General features: G+C 47.5%; 1 protein-coding gene across 4 annotated transcripts in view; it reads left to right on the plus strand.

Moving 5' to 3' along the window:
* RTEL1 (regulator of telomere elongation helicase 1) overlaps positions 1-13,340 on the plus strand; it is a 358,799-nt gene that overhangs the window by 102,578 nt on the left and 242,881 nt on the right. The gene's annotated exons all lie outside the window — the stretch shown is intronic.

Below are 13,340 nucleotides of genomic sequence, written 5' to 3' on the forward strand. Positions count from 1 at the left end.
TCAAATGGATCTAGTGCCAGATGACACTTCTGGAAAAAGATCATGAATGTCAGATCCTGACTCATGGGAGCCACTTTCGGTCCTGCTGAGAACGTCTGCTCACGTGTTTGGAAATTCTGGGAGATATTCTGCACTCAGAGATTCCATGCTGCCTCACACACTTTAAAAGGAGTTGTGCTTTTGCTAAGAGTGGCCAGGACTTTGTAGCACCCCATTTGTTTCTGTAAATTATTGTAATGGTGTCTGTTTGCACTAGAATCGGTTAGTATATGAACCTTGTAAGGAAAGACTGTAATTCCTTTTGAACTGCCCTGAGTTCAAGAACATTTATGTGAAGGATTAGGGGAGAGGAGTTGACCTAACGGCTAGGGCGGTCGACCTCGAACCTGGGGAGCTGGGTTCGAGTCTCGGCAATGACGCTGATCATCCTATGATTCTGGGCAAATCACTTAATCTCCCCGTGCCTAACAAAAAAAATTAATGTGTCTTAATGTAACGCAACTGGTGCTATGTAAAGCGCTCTGATACCTGATTCGGGTCAAGTTTGCGCTATATAAAACTCAATAAGAAAATAAATAAATAAAGGTCCTTCTCTTGCATTTTCTACTGACCTCTTGCCTCCAAACTCCTGAAGGTGGGCATCCCACAACACACAACAATGCCCCGAGGTCAAAAGAAAGTGAGCAAATGGAGGCCTACAGACCAGGCCTCGTGTGAGATTGTTGTGCTCCAGTCACCGTGTCAGGTCTTGTTTGATTTTTGCACGTCACCCGAATCTGATCATCAAAAGATCCTCTCATCTGAGCCAATGGACATCTAGCTCTTTCTGTAGTGGGAGCTTCCACAGCTAACAGGACAAAATCAGCAGAAAGCAGCACAACATCGTGCTCCGCAACAATTTGAGCAGACGAACCAATGTTGACGCATGTTTTTAGATCTGTTGAGTGAAGAATTCAAAATTCTCTCTTCCGATGGGAAGTCTTTGTCTATTCCGGTGTTCAGGATGGTCCCTAGGAGTTGAATAGATGTTTTGTGCATTCTTTTGTAGACTCCCTCCCTCCTCCACAACACTCACCTGCTGCTTTTGCAGTTGACTCTATATCATACGCACCTCAAGGGTCACCTCATTCAGATTTAGGGGGAGGACAGGGTTATGGGGATACCTTTGACATCCTGCTACAAGATGATCCCTGGGATACATATGATACTGATAGACCTGCAAAACCCTCCCCTCCCGATGATACCACTTCCTACCACGACCTCATTGGTAGGGCTGCTACTTTCCATTAAGTGGATCTACATACTGAGCTATTAGAGAATTATTTCCTTTTTGAGACTCTTTCATCCACTCAATGCTCTGCTCCGTACCTCCCTATTCTCAAAGGCATGCTTCGTCACACCTCAGACATTTTCCAAGCCCCAATTCGAGCTAGGGTCATTACACTAAGGGTATATAAGAAGTATAAGGCTTCCCCAACTGACCCACTCTACATCAGGGTCCAGCTTCCACCTGAATCTTTAGTGGTAGGAACTGCACGCCAAAGAGCCAACTATCAAACCATTGGTGATGACCCTTCACCAGATAAAGAGAGTTAAAAAAATAGATGCTGCAGGCAAAATTAAAAAAGGACAACGAAACAGCGGCAGCAAAGGGTGCCCTTCAAACCCCTTCCCATTGTGGGTCCTTTCACTGCTCATCCTACCGTGGAGGTTCCAGAACCACTTCCACCGAAACCTCCACATCATACTAACAGCCACAAGCCCAAAACACCTCTCCCAGGAGCTATTTTCGAGATTCCTACAGAGGGAACAATTCAAAAGGCAAAGGTAAAGGCGGATCTCCCAAAGGATCTACCACCACTAGTAAGCCCTGACTTACCTCTCATTCCCCCTGATCACATAACACCATTCGGAGGTCATCTCCAAGGTTTCTTTCCCACGTGGCGGAACATCACCTCTGACTACTGGGTGTTCGATATTATCCAACATGGTTATTGTCTGGAGCTCACTTCCACTCCTCCCAACATTCCACCTCGCAAACACAAACTCTCCCCACAACACCAAGCGCTTCTCCAAAAAGGAGCCATAGAACCTGTCCCTACCAACAACAAGAGTGCAGGAGTTTACTTATCCTTAAAAAGGATGAGTCCCTCAGACCAATGTTAGAATACATTCTCTCAGAGCACTTTCACATAGTCACTCTTTAAGATGTCATCAAGCTACTACAACAAGGCGACTTCATGGCTGCACTCGACCTCAAGGACGCATATTTCCACATTCCAATCCATCCCACACATTACTGGTGCCTCAGATTTGTATTAAGTGGACAGCATTACCAATTTACGGTGCTTCCTTTCAGAGTCACTACCGACCCAGGGTCTTCACTAAGTGCCTCGCGGTGGTGGACGCTCAACTACACAGACAGGGCATCTACGTGTTTCCCAATCTGGACAATTGGCTTATCAAGAGTGTCACTTACCAAAAATGTCACTAAGACACTCAGGTCACCATCAACTTAATTCACTAACTAGGTTTTAGCATCAACGCTCTAAAATCCCATCTTCAACCACTTCAGATCTAACCTTATCTAGGGGCAGTCCTCAACTCGGAGATGGCCATAGCCTACCCAGATGCCACCAGGATATAATCCTATCAGGCACTCATTTTTCTTTTTCAACCAAACAATCAGGTTACAGTCGGGACAGTTAAGCACCTCCTCAGCATTCTGTCCTCATGCACCACAATAGTACCTCATGCCAGGTAACACATGCATCCATTACAGGAGTGATTGGTGCACCAATGGTCTCAAGCGGAGGGTCAACGGGAAGATCTAGTGTCGGCCGTCAAGCTTGCAACTCTCTGCAGTGGTAGAACACCAACAACCTGTTAAAAGGACGACCATTTCTAGACCCAGTTTCGCAGAGAACCATAACTGTGGATGCCTCTCTGACTTCATGGGGAGCCAGTTCACAAGATTTGGCTGTCCAAGGTCAGTGGAATCTGTCAACAACTTTTCCATATAAGTCACCCAGAGCTCCTAGCTGGTCACCTTGCACGGAAAGCTTTCCTTCCTCACCTAATTGGCAAGGTAGTCCTTATCAAGACGGACAACATGACCGCGATGGATTACCTTTAGAAAGAAGGGGGCACCAGCTCCCCTCAACTCTCTTGCCTAGCCAAGAACATTTGGAAAAAGGCTCTCATTCACAAGATTTCCTCTTAGCTGCATACTTTGCCGACCTCAGCAGGATGCAGCAGCAAGTGGGAACTCCACCCACAAGTCCTCCACCACTACTTTCAGCATTGGGGACTACCAGAAATAAACCTATTTGCCACAGCAGAAAACTCCAAATGCTCACCACCCTCCTAGAACTCTCAGTGGTTTCACACAAGACACTCCCCAACAGGCAGGACCTTCTCATGTAGAACCGTGGAGAAATCAGGCACCCGGATCCCAGGTCTCTCAACTTTGTGATCTAGCTCCTAAATTTGGATACCTTATACGCCACCAGAATGCGTGGATATTCTTAAAGAGGCGCGCAGGCCTACTACTCGTGCCTGTTATGCTGCTAAATGGAAAAGATTTGTTCTTTATTGTTTTTCCAAAAATATTGATCCCTTAGCAGCCTAAGTACAAGACGTTGTCTGCTACCTCTTTCACTTACAAACTTCTGGTTTAGCTTTCACATCCCTAAGACTACACCTAGCGGCTGTAACTGCTTCTCTTCAGAACAGGCAACACTTTTCCCTATTTCGAATTCCTGTCATTAAAGCCTCATGGAGGGTTTTAAAAGAGTCATTCTTCCTCGGTCCCACGAGCCGCAACTTGGAATCTGAACATTGTATTGACAAGATTTATAGGCCCTGCATTCGAACTCCTCCACTCCTGCCCCATCCAGTCTCTATCCTGGAAGTTAACGTTTGTGGTCACCATCACTTCCCTTAGACATGTCAGTGAGCTTCAGGCACTAACCTTGGAAGAACCCTTCTTCCAAATACATAAAGATAGGGTTGTACTCCGCACCGACCCAGAGTTTCTCCCAAAGGTGGTTTCACAGTTTCACGTCAATCAGTCTATTGAAAATCCTGTATTTTTCCCTTAACCGGATTCGGTTGCGCAACGGGCTCTCCATACATTAGACGTAAACGAGCCTTCATGCAGTATATTGACAGAACTAAACCCTTTAGAAGAACAAAACAGCTTTTTATTGCTTCCTCCAAACCCCATACAGGTAAAACCATTTCTTAATCGGGCATTGCTAGATGGATTATTAAATGCATTCAAACATGCTATGTGTTGGAAACCGGGCAACCGGGTCAGCAGTCACCAGGTTCCCAGCACAATGGTAGCTTGGCTCGAGCGGTTGGGGGTCAGGCACCGTGTTAAGCGTACGTCACACCCTCACAATAACCATGCGTTCATCCATTCCAAAAACGACACTACACCGTAAAAATTATGAAAGAAAGTAGTTTGTCTTTATCTTATTTTCTCTTAGTTGCAGGGTTCATAAAATAAATACAGTACCATAAGATTCTCCTTTAAAAGGGCAGGTCAAATAAATAATACCACAGTGGGGTTTCATTAAATAGGATCAGGTCATAAATAAGCAAGGAATAAATAGGGGTGCAATAAATACAAGTGGCTAATAAATACTGTCAGACAATAAATACAATGCAGGAATAAATACAGTCAGACAATAAATACAGTCAATAAATAAAGCACCTTCAATAACTTAAATAACACAATTAATGACAATTACAGTTCACATCACTTTCCTGAGGTAGTTTGGTTTTACTATGCCCAAGTACAGCTTGTGGTCATTTGGATGACATGGGGGGTGTCCCACCTAGATTGGTCAAGGCCGGGCCTGAACTGAGGTAGAATAAGGGTAATCTAGGGATCTGGCTCTCCCAAAATACACAACCCCTCACAGAGGTCACTGCACCAGTCTCAGTTCACCCCTGGCACTCCCAGGCTGGTTCTAACACTCCTCTAGCCCCTAGAATGGTCTTTTAGGGCTCCACAGGGCCTCAGATGCCCTTTCTACCACTTACTGCCCTTTTCACGATGATCGGCTCCGCTCGGCGCCGGGTCGACGTCGTGAGGTGGCTCCGGCTCGATGTCGCTGTGCGGCTCCGGTTCGGTGTCGCTGGGCGGCTTCGAATCGATGTCGCTGGGCTGTTCCGGATCGAGGTCGCTGAGCTGCTCCGGCTCGATGTCGCCTTCCGACGTCGCAGGGTCACGGTCTCCCCGCTTCCGGGTGTCTCCGGAGTGCGACCTCCACTCCCGACCTCCGGCGCGCTTCACCTCAGATTCCGACGTCTCCGGAGTGCGATCTCCACTCCCGACCTCCGGCGCGCTTCACCTCAGATTCCGGTGTCTCCGGAGTGCGATCTCCACTCCCGACCTCCGGCGCGCTTCACCTCGAACTCCAGTGACTCCTTACTCGACCTCCGGTGCCTCTCCACGACCTCCGTCGGCGCCCTCTCTCGACCTCCGACGGCTCCGGGTACGACGTCTGCTTTCTGTCAGCGTCGCTTCTCCACCTCAGGCCTCAGGTCTCCAGGCTTCTCGACGTCAGGACTCCAGGAGGACACCGCTAAACAGGTCAGGAGCTTGCTGGTCTTCTTCTTTAAGGCCTCTTCACAGTATTTAGGTCCTTAAGATGGTTTTTCTGGTCTTGGTCCCACACAGGGCTCTAGGCTGGGTTTGGTCAGTAGGGACTAGCATCAAGGGTGGGTTTCTGGACCCCACTCCAAGCACTGGTTTCCACCCCTGCTGCCTTACTCCGACCACCTTCTGAACTGGTCCTCTCTCCTCTCTAGTCAGATGCCAACATCCACTCTGAGATGGCCTCCCAACATTCTAAACTGCCTCCCTCTGTCACAGGGTTCTAGAATGTTGCAGAAGGTTCTAGAAATGTCCAGTGGGTTCTGATGATGTCACAGGTGGCCTCCATTTTGTGTCTCAGGCCCTCAGACAGAAGTTCCAGGGGTAGGGAAAATGGCTCCCTGACCCTGCATCAACACTAAAAAGTCTGGTGGTTCCCAAAAAGGAAAAATTATAACAGGGTTTGAGGCAAAAGTGGGACAAAATAAATAATGATGAGGAGGGACCACCCAAAGGGCTGACAGGTCTAACACTATGCTAAAGCTAAAACAACTTTCATTATCTCTCATAGAGCCCATTCCACTAGGAAATAAGGAGCTCTATGGCCTTTCTTGGGAATATTTCTATTGCTGATATTTGTAAAGCAGCTACATGGTCCACACCACATACTTTTATAAAATAATATTGTGTGGATGTACTGACTCGCCAACAAGCCAATGCTAGTCAGGCTGTTTTCCATACACTTTTTCAAACCACTGTAACTCCCACAGGCTAGCCACCGCATTTTTGGGAACACTGCTTTACAGTCTGTGCACAGAATGTGTATCTACTGCCAAATATGCCTTGAACGGAAAATGTTACTTACTCCAGTATTGGAACTTTCATAGATTCCTATGCTTGAATTATTCCCCGTTGTCAAGACGGTATACATAAAATAGCAATAGAAACCATTACAAAAAAAGAAACTAGGCCTAGGCCCATTCTAGTTTTGTAACATAATAAAATGAACTACCAATCAGATTAGCCTCACCCTCTAGAACCTTCCTGAGAGAACCTCAGACCCTCAGGTTTTCTACCACACGTTGTGCAAGGGAGTCTCCACTGAGCTCTGCTGAGTTTTTTCCTGTCCACCTTATTCCGACAGTTTTTTCACCTGTTTTTCTACAAAACCTGCTTGGACTACGTGTCAATATGTCTGACAAGGAAAAGAAAGCCCTCTTTAAAGCTTGTGCCACCTGTGCTAAGAAGAGACTTTATGTGGAGGACAAGCACAAGGATTATATTTACTGTCTGTACCCAGACCATAAGGCAGCAGACTGTAAGGTATGTCGGACCTTCTCAATGAAAACTTTGCGAGACTGTGAGGGGCGTCTCTTTTTTTGTGTTGTTTTTAAACATATTTTATCGGCATTTATTATCAAGCTGTATCATTATACAACATGAAACATACGAACTCTGGTCTTATCTATTGGTAATATACCCTATTGCCCTGTTTCGCAATTCGTGGTCCCTCTCAGGTGGAGTCCGTTGTCCTGCCGTCTCCGCTCGGTGCCCCACTCAACCGGGAGGGGCTTCTCTTGACCTGGCTCCAGAAGCTTAAGTCAAGGAAGGAGCCAGTCTCCAGTGATCGTGATGAGGCCTCCTCTGCCTCATCTGCTAGGAGGTCTGTGAAAAGGGGTAGGTCTTCTCCTTCACCTTCTAAAGACCGTCCCAGTAAAGCCTTGAAAAAGACCTCTCATAGGTCTGAAAGGCGTAGAGCTAGGAAATCTCCTCACCGAGGTGTAAAGGAGAGGGAAGGACTATCAGGAGGAGTGACATCAGAGAGGAAGTCCAGCTCAGTTCCTCCATCTTCTCCTCCGGCAACTCCCAAAGCCTTCAAAAAGCCCTCATCTGTCTCTTCTGATGGCAAGTCTGTGAAGAATATTCATTCGTCGACGACGCTGTCAACGACTCCGTCGATGAAGACTTCAAAGGTACAGTCAAAGTCCTCGTCTCCTTCAGTTCTGGCTCCTTCAACGGGCTCGTCGACGATGATTTCCTCGTCTCCTTCACCTACGCTGCATGGTTCAGCGTCAATGGTATCGACGCCGGTTGTGGGATCCGCAGTGGTGGCAACTCTGTTGTCGACGATGGCGTCGACGACTGCGATGAGGATGACGACGACGGCGGTGGTGACGACGGCAACCACGTCTACCACGACGACGGCAGCATCTGCTGCAGTGGTGACGATGATCTCGACGACGGTACCGTCGATGGCATTCATGCCTTCGTCGACGACCCTTACATCATAGTTGATGACCTTGTCGACGAGGGAAAAAATTGCAATTATGATCAGGAAGCGCCAGATTATCCCTGGGATGACTTCCCCCCCCCCCCCCCCCCCCCCCAGGAGGGTGACACTTCTACCACCTGCACTCCTCCTTGAAGAGGAGGGATCTAAGAAAGATGACGGGCCGCATGGGCATGAGAATAGCCCGTCTCAGTTGCACGTTAAGTGCCAGGACACAGACTCTGAGGAAGAATAAGTGGAGGAGCGGCAGTATGATCCTCCCTTAAGTTATCAAGAGGTCTACCAGCAACAGATGGTCTCTATGCCTTCCTCCCTACTAACGGTCTTACAATTCATGCTTTCGGACTATAGACGGAGATTCCCAACACAACCTCCGGCTCCGGTTGGGGTGCCAGTTACAGCTGTTCCTCCTGCACTGCCTTCTACCCCTCAATTGCCACCGCTTCCACCACTGCTCGTGGCTCCAGGTACACCGCCAATCGTTCCTCTCATCCAGGATGACACCTCTGATGAGGACCAGGACAACGTCACTCTTCCAGATCCAGACACGGAGTGGAATGACTATATTATTCCTGATCCAGCTTCGCCTTCTCCAACGCCAGTGGATTCTCCCCCTGGAGACATAGGGGGTTTCCATAATTTGATGGAAAGGGCTGCCAAGAGATTCGAACTGCCCACGGTGCAGTCTGAATGTTTCCTTTATGACTTCAAAGAGCCTTACAGAAAATCAGTTCGGACCATTCCTATAGTTGGTTATGTCTGGGACAAGGGTCTAAAGGTGATGAGAAGTCCAGCCACGGTAATTCCAGTACTGCCTCGCCTTCGGATCGTTGGGTTCTGAACATCATTCAATATGGCCATACTCTGGAGTTGTCCATGCACCGCCTTCCAAGCCCCATCGCGCTACCGAGTCAATACATCTTCGTCTTCTACGTTTGGAAGTCCATCAAATGCTCCGTAAAGGGGCGATAGAGACGGTTCCTCTTTCTGAGCGGGGAGAGGGTTTCTACTCCCGGTTCTTCCTGGTTCGGAAGACCTTAGAGAAGTGGCGCCCTATTCTAGATCTGAGGGAGCTCAACACCTATCTCATCAAACAGTTGTTTCGAATGGTCTTCTTGCATGACATCCTTCGACTCCTCAACTCAGGAGATTACATGGCCACATTGGATCTAGAGGACGCATACTTTCATGTACCCATCCATCCAGCCCAAAGGAGGTTCCTTCGCTTCACAGTAGCCAAGAGACACTTTCAGTTCAAGGTCCTGCCATTTAGACTCAGATCTGCTCCGCGGATCTTTACAAAAGTACTAGCTCCCGTGGAAGCTTTTCTACGAAAGCAACAGCATCAGGTTTTCCCTTACCTGGACGACTGGTTGCTAAAGGCTTCTTCCAAGCACGTGGCAGAGGAATCAGTTGTGGCGTGCACACACCTTTTCGACAATATGGGTCTTACTCTCAACACGGAAAAGACGACTCTGTGTCCATCTAGAACAGCCCAGTTCCTGGAAGCCATTCTGGACACGTCCCTCAACAAAGCCTTTCCGCACCTGGAGACACTTGAAAAGCTGATGGTCATGGCCCGTCTACTTATAAGAAGGCAGTCACTTTCAGTTCGCCTCTACAAGTCCCTCCTAGGGTCCATTTCTTCCTGCATTCCTCTAATTCCTCACTGCAGGTTGCGGATGGGCCCTCTCCAGGAGGAGCTAGACTTGCAGTGGCGCCAAGTGGACGGGTCCTTCGAGGACAAGATCTTTGTTACCACGTCCATGAGGGACGCCGCATCATGGTGGACGAACGAGGAAAACATTTCTCAGGGTCTCTCCTTCAGGGTCACCCCAGCTCCTCAAATAATAACTACGGACTCTTCGCTGGAGGGCTGGGGAGCGGTCTTGCAAGACCTTCACGTAAGCTGCCGTTGGCTACCCCAACATCGTCTTCTACATATCAATCTGCTGGAGCTCAGAGCGATTCACCTGGCCTTGCAGGCTTTCCTCCCGCGGATAGAGCAGTCTACAGTCCTGGTACGAACGGACAATACGACGGCCATGCATTACATAAACAAAGAGGGCGGCACCAGGTCTCTTCTTTTGTCAAAAGAAGCTCAGACAATCTGGGAATGGGCGATCCAGCATGGGATATCGCTAAAAGTGGAGCATCTTCCGGGCGTTCTCAACGAAACGGTGGACACGCTGAGCAGACTGAAATCCGTCAGCCACAAATGGGAACTGGACCAGTCCACTCTGGAGCAGGTTTTTCGCCTATGGGGCAGGCCGTCCATAGACCTCTTTGCCACGCCGGAGAACAAGAAATGCCGATTCTATGCAAACAGGCTTCACCATCCGGGATCATTGGGGAATGCGCTTTCGATGGCCTGGTCAGGCGCTTTTGTGTATGCTTTTCCCCCATTCCGCTGATCCCCAGACTTCTCAGGAAGCTCAAGGCGGAACCTTGCAAGATGATTTTAATAGCTCCTGCGTGGCCCCGCCAATTTTGGTTCACAGAGCTTTATCTCCCCTCCCTGGAACGTCCACTTCCTGTGCAGCCGATTCCTTCGCTTCTGTCAATGTCCCAGTGCCAAGTCTGGCACCCGGATCCTCGATCCCTGCAGTTATCGGCATGGCTCCTGAGCACCGAGAATTTCTTGGTTTGACCCTTTCGGCAGAATGTAGAGACATACTTTCTCCAGCACGGGCCCCAAGTACCAACAAAACATACCGGTTAAAGTGGAAGCGTTTCTGCCTTTAGTGCAAGGAGGAGGGCATTCATCCTCTTTCTTCTGCACCACATGAAGTTCTTCCTTACATCCTTTAATTAGCGAAAGCAAGGCTGGCTCACTCAACCATCAAAGTTCATCTTGCCGCCATCTCTCACTTCAGACGCACATCTTCTGGCCCTTCTCTCTGGTCGGCAAGGATAATTAAATAGTTTCTCATTGGCCTTTTAAGAGTTTTCCCTCCAGTCAAGCCTCCGCCGCCTCTTTGGCACCTTCATTTTTTTCTCACCCAGCTCATGAAGCATCCCTTTGAGCCTATTCATCGGGCAGACTTGAAATTCCTCTCCTGGAAGGTGGCTCTTCTGCTAGCCTTAACCTCGGCTAGGAGAGTAGCTGAATTACAGACACTCACCATTCAGGAACCTTTTCTCCAATTTAAAGAGGGGACAGTGATACTCCGTACCAACCCAAAGCTCATACCGAAAGTGCCTTCAGACTTTCATTTGAATGAGCCGGTCATACTCAAAACATTTTTTCCACAACCTACTACTCCGGCAGAGAAAGCACTTCACTCACTGGACATTCAGTGGTGCTTAAAATTCTATCTTCAACGTACTAAGGACTTCAGGAAATCACCTCAGCTCTTTGTGTCTTTCAGCGCCCCTCGTAAGGGTGACACCCTTTCCAAGCAGGGGATTGCTCGTTGGATTACGGCTATCCAGTATTGTCACCAAGCAGCGGGCAAGCCCCTAGAAGGTCGGGTCTGTGCTCACTCCGCGAGGGCGATTTCTTCTTCGACAGCCCTCTTTGACGGAGTTCCTATCCGGGAGATTTGCAGAGCAGCAACCTGGAGCAGTACTCATACATTTACAAGACATTACTGCCTGGATTCTTCAACGCAGAGTGACACAGAGGTGGGCCAGGCAGTCCTGAGGAACCTCTTTCCTTAAATGGTGATCTTTTCCCTTTCAACCCTCCTTCCGTCTTTCTGTTTAAGCTCTTTGCACATTTTTTAAGTTCATTTGCTGGTTTCTTCCTTTTTCCTAATGTTTACAAATGTGTTTAGTGTCCATTGAATTTCGGGTTTTAATTATTTATAATGGATAAACAAGAAATAAAGGTTCAAAAAATGTGCTCATAACTGCTAGCTACTCTGATTCAAGCATGGGAAACTATGAAAGTTCCAATACTGGAGTAAGAAAACAAGTTACTTACCTGTATCTTTGGTTCTCCAGTATTGGAAACTTTCATATATTCCCATGCGACTCACCCTCCTCCCCTGGGAAAGCTCAGCCTTCAGCATCTTCGGTTATATTACACAACAGCTACGAAAATCTGAGGGTCTGAGGTTCTCTCAGGAAGTTTCTAGAGGGTGAGTCTAATCTGATTAGTTGTTCATTTTATTTGGCCTCTTTCACAAAAAGAGGTGGATATGTTGCAAAACTAGAATGGGCCCAGGCCTAGTTTATGTTTTTGTAATGGTTTCTATTGCTATTTTATGTATACCGGGGACTCCCATTTCGACGACGGGGAATGATTCAAGCATGGGAATCTATGAAAGTTTCCAATACTGGAGAACCAAAGTTACAGGTAAGTAACTTATTTTCTTGCTCACTAAGCATTTGTTCATGGCGTGCAGTGCTGTAGATTCACATGCGCCCAGCCTGCTCCCTGATGACCTAAGTTAGTTGCAGTCAATTTAATATCTCTTAACTTTCCTCTTTGCATGGGCATCTCTCTATACTACACCTTACTTCACATTTCATCCTAACCCGCCATGCGGGAAAACAGTCTAACAATGGGGTCGATGATCATGAGCATTACCAGCAAGAGGAGGAGTCACAATACATTGTGCCTCAAAAGACTTTCTCCGAAGAAAAAACAACCTGTTCACATCCAAGCCCAACACTAGATGGCAAGATTTTGCACAGCATGTGAATCTACAGCCCTACATGTCTCAAACAGATGTTTACTGGGTAAGTAACATTTTCCTTCTCTTGTGAAGACAGTCAGCGATCTATGGAAAGACTTGATGCCCTTGGACATGTTAAAAAGCCGTCGTCGGGACCATACACATTGTAAAAATCCATAATACTGATCAAAGAGTAGAAACTTGATCTGATAATGGCACTTGTCTCTCGAAATGCTGTTAACTACGATGCTTGAGGTGAGGCGTATATGAAAGTAAGCATCCTGCAGATGCAGAGAAGCTATAAACTTCCCTTCATGTAGTTAGGTACAACTTTTTTTTCGAATTTTGTGCAGTTGTCAAATGTACGAAATGAGACACCACTCTCTCAATTTCTTTTATACTAAGCAAAACGTGGAGTAGAACGGCTTTCTTTGCTAGGATTTGAGGACTGCTTTCCATGCCACTTTATTAAGCATAGACAGTATCTCCGCCTGCAAGATTTCTAGATGTTGATGAATACGTTTCTGCATTGGCTTCTGGACAAACTTGAGGGTATGCCTGTATTTTACTCCGGTTTAATACCCATTGGTGAGATCAAATTATGCTATCTTGCCATTGTGCATAGAAGGCAGAAATCCAGCCACCAATGGGTCCTGGTGGAAGAGGAGGAGGAGAGTGGGTAACCAAGCTGACATGAAGTAATTGGCGGCATGATAAATCCTGCAACTGAAATCTTACAATCGGACCGGCAGCACGACATCTGAGAATGGTTGAATCCTATATGGATCTATGACATATACCAACTCTGGAGAAT

Source organism: Triturus cristatus, chromosome 7, assembly GCF_964204655.1.
Source record: "Triturus cristatus chromosome 7, aTriCri1.1, whole genome shotgun sequence".
NCBI lineage: Eukaryota > Metazoa > Chordata > Amphibia > Caudata > Salamandridae > Triturus > Triturus cristatus.